Here is a 4148-nt window from a genome sequence, read left to right as displayed (position 1 = left end):
GATAACTTTACTTCCAGCAGATCAATAACGTAATGCACAGCAGAGTAAAGGGCAGGTAGACTTCTCATTAAATGATGACGTTAGTCTGGTAATATTCTGCCTTTTTTCTGAACACAGATCTGTGGGAGAGATTCTGAATGTGCAGAAAGTTTTGAAAATGAGCAGAAAAGCTGCTGAAACACAGGAGCTATGAAAGTCCAGGAGTTTATGACTGGATTAAAATTAATTAATTTCTCATTGAGGTGAAAAGGTGCCACATGCACATTTAAAGAAGTCACGTCCCCAAACAAAGACACAGAGAGGAGGGAAGACTAAATCATAACTCAGCAGGGATTAAATAAATTGATCTACAGGAGAAACAGATCTGAGTGCTCTGTTACAGTTAGGTTATAGTTACATTAATAAAAACATTTTCACCATAACCTGGTGCAGAAAGATTCATCAGGATGCAGGAATTAAAGTGTCTAAAGCTCAAATATCATATAATTCAGCACTAAACATTTCTTTAAAATAGTGCTAAATCTCTTTTTGTCTCGTCTCATGGGTTCAGCGTCTCGTCACACCCCTACAAATTATGTAAGCTACCTTCCTTAACTGAAAAGTTATAACATAGCAGAAGCGAAGCTTTCAGCAGGCTTCTTATTCAAATTCTGAAAAGTAGATCATGTGTAGTGAAGCCAGAATAGTTTTATTTTCAAACCCCTTTTAACAAAAACTACATTTGTTACATGGTGGGCAGTAACAGAACACACTGAGAACACTGAAAACTAAAGAGGGAATGAATAATAACAGCATTGGTTATACACGTTTATGTTGATTCAGTTCTTTTAATTTTCATTGTATTGTACATGTGTTTGTTTCTGTCATCACCACTAATGAATCAGACTAATGTTGCTTAGATAAAGTCGTAGTTAGCTAGCTCACCACAGTCTCTGCTGTGTGTTTTAATGAACTGCCAGCTGAACCAAAGACAGTTTCCCGTCCAACAACAGTTGAAGCAGCAACTGGAACAACAGCCAGAGCGGCAGCACCGCGACAGGTCTGTTTCTGAGCTAACCAGTCAGCTAATCAGCTCGCTCATCATAATATCTGCTGAGCTGACCATCATTATCTTTATCAGCACAGTTTCCTACAAGTTTAGAAGAAGTGCTTAAACTGAGAAAGTAGATCATAGAGATCACTTTTATTTGTTACATGCTGGGCAGCAACAGAACACAGTGGGAACACTGAGATAGAAGAAAAACTAAAGAGAACAGTATTCATTATACACATTTATGTTGCTTTAATTCTTTTAATTTTCATTGTATTGTCTTTTCAGGAGAAGGACCAGGAAGGGATGGAGGTGAATGCATCCACACCTATCTACAAACATGCAAAAAATACATGGTTAACAGTGGGAGAAAAGGTTTTAATGTCGTTTAATTGAACCTTTATTTTAAACTTTGTTTTGCAAGAGAGAGCTTGCTGAAAAGCAGCTTGAAAGAGTACAAGTTTCAAACAAAGCACAGACAGGAGTAATACATAAATACAGGGGAACAAATCTGACCAATTTTCACCTGCTTCATATCCTGCAGAACTGAACCAAACTAGCATATCGATCTTCATCACCAAGGGACAAACAGAGGCAGCAGGATGACCTCGGTGATTCACTGATGACAGTAGCTGCAGGCAGGGCAGCAGGTTCAGGTGGCAGAAGCTAGAAAGCAAAAACACAAGGCAGGAACACAGCAAGTAGAAGAACAACTGACAAAGGAACAACTCATCTGGTGTGTCATTAGGGGTGTAACAAGCTGGCACGGGGCCACGATGCAAGATGGTCATAGCGGGCCCTCCCATCATACTCAAAGTAGCATAATGTCAGTAGCAAATTAAAGAAGTCAAAGCTTACTGTTAGGGTGTGAACTACAGGGGGAGCTTAGCTCCCCTCAATAAGACATTAGCTCCCCTAAAACATGATCTGTGATATTTTAACTCAGTTGTATTGTTTTCACTTTTCAGATGTCTGTCATACACCAGCGGGATGACAAGAGTTGCGTGGAAACTGACGAGGTAATGTAATTTTTGTAAATATGGCATAAGTTGCTTGCTCCAAAAACTTTGTCTGTTGCAGTGCAGTTTTCAGGCTGTAGAAGTTTGAATGTGTTCGGGGCCACGTAACGTTCCTCATCATCATCGTGGTGGATGATGCAATGCTGTTGCTAACAGCAGGTGCTTCCTGTGCAACTTCAGCTCTTCTTGCTCAGAACTCGTGCTTCTATCCTGTCTTTCTTTTTAAGGAAACTGAAGATTTTTGGTGGCTTTTGTTTGCTCGGCTGCTTCTTCCAATTTTCTTCCAACCGTAGATTTATGTGGAGTGTTTTGTATGTAAAATTATTGTGACATCAAGTGTGAGTCAGAGACGAAATACCTACTGCGACACATGTGAAATCATGTGGCTGTGTACATTATCAGTAAACGTAATTATATAACTTCACTTAATTTATAATTATACTAACATGAGACGTAAATTAAGGGCCCTGCAATGACTGCATTCCCTTCATATACAGTAGTTACGCCACTGGGTCTCATTTATAAACGGTGCGTACGTACAAACCAGGGCTGGAAACTTCCAAAGCAAAGGTTGTGATCTGTAAAAAACAAACTTGACGGGAGAATGTGCGTCCTGTGAGTAAACTCTGAACCGTGCGTACGCACATAAAGAGGAGGAAGGAGAAACAGCGACTCACATGGCAGAAGGATGAAACGCTCTGAAATGAGCTAGAATATTCTACTACTGTGTAAAATAAATCCAAATATTACCTCTGAGAATTACAGGCTTAAAGCCTTTCTGAATAAACAAACATCCGTTTGATTGATTTTCCCTGAAGTGGGCAAACAAAAACATAATTTAAGATCATTTGCAGCCACAAAGAACCAGCTTCAGGATAATAAACACAAGCTGAGATTCTGTTTCTGCAAAAGAGCCTCAAATATGTTGGACCGTTTAATCAGGAATCATATTAATTAATTTTTAATTAATTATTTTTTAATAAATTATTCTCATAAATAAGGTGAACAGGAGACAAATTATATTTAAATTGATTTTCAAGTTGACTGTGATTTATAAAGGGAAGTCGGCGTAGCACGTGTGTTTTATAAATGTGAATATTTATATAGATTTATATTTATATAAATGAGACCCCTGGGCTGGTAAATAGGGAGTGACTAATGAGGAAAGTGACAACAGGTGAATGAAGGGAGTCAGAGGGTGGATGGATGGAAAATGACAGTGAAGGTTTCTGGGGAATAGCGATGTGGAGAGGAGGGACAAAGAGACAGCCTTTACTTTACTATATGATGTCCAGACTGTGGATCAATCAATAATCCTCGTTGCTAATGATCAACATGATCAACATGATCTATCTGTAACGTCCTCCTCTCATGTTGTCGCCCTGCAGCTGTTCTTGTCTGTTCTTTGTTGGTCATGGTGCTGTTGTTAGGTCATGGTGGAAGTCCTCCCTCCCTGATCTCTCTGAGCTCAGCTTGGTGTGTCATTATGAGGAGAGACAGGATTAAAACATTCACACCAAATATTACCTCTGTACTTATTCTGTAATCTGTTCCAGGTGAGACGCTGACAGATGTTCTGTTTGACAGAGGAGGAGCCAGGTCCATCAAGCGACCCATAAATGCTGGCAGACTTTGATGGTTTACACAACAAAGTGTTGAGAAATTCTACTGAGCTTTAATCTGTAACTGAACTGTTTATCAGGGACGCAGCTGCAGCTTCTTTGCTTTTCTGATTCATACTGACCTTTTTAATATTATAGTTTTATATTTTCTGTGTTCAGCCTTCAGAGTTCTGTTGAAGTTAATCTGATGCTGTAAATAAATGTTGACATTAGGAGGATGGTGGGGAGGCCAAGAATGAGTTCTCCTGATGCTCCTTAAACTAAACTACCCTGAAAGGACCAGGTCTGAAGGACGGAGAGATTCAGAGACTGAAAAGATGGAACTCTGCTCTGAGCACTGAGGAGAGCTTCCTGTTGCAGAAACTCCTGTCTGTGAAACCAGCTGTTTAATGTTGACCTGAAGAAAAAAAGAGAACTTCACCTTCCTGTTTGCTCTGTTGTGTTTGACTTTGTATCAACCTGTTAATCAGTTTTACT

General features: G+C 39.5%; 1 long non-coding RNA gene across 1 annotated transcript; it reads left to right on the top strand.

The window, feature by feature from the left end:
* The first annotated feature begins 1322 nt into the window (after positions 1-1322).
* On the top strand, positions 1323-4141 carry LOC123966566. The gene is made up of 3 exons (XR_006824028.1): positions 1323-1342; positions 1999-2049; positions 3606-4141. It is a non-coding gene; the product is annotated as an uncharacterized LOC123966566 (long non-coding RNA).
* Positions 4142-4148: the final 7 nt, after the last annotated feature.

The sequence above is a fragment of the Micropterus dolomieu genome, unplaced genomic scaffold, assembly GCF_021292245.1.
Source record: "Micropterus dolomieu isolate WLL.071019.BEF.003 ecotype Adirondacks unplaced genomic scaffold, ASM2129224v1 contig_13714, whole genome shotgun sequence".
Taxonomy (NCBI): domain Eukaryota; kingdom Metazoa; phylum Chordata; class Actinopteri; order Centrarchiformes; family Centrarchidae; genus Micropterus; species Micropterus dolomieu.
Note: the sequence above shows the minus strand (reverse complement) of the source record. Positions and strands in the feature narration are given on the sequence as shown.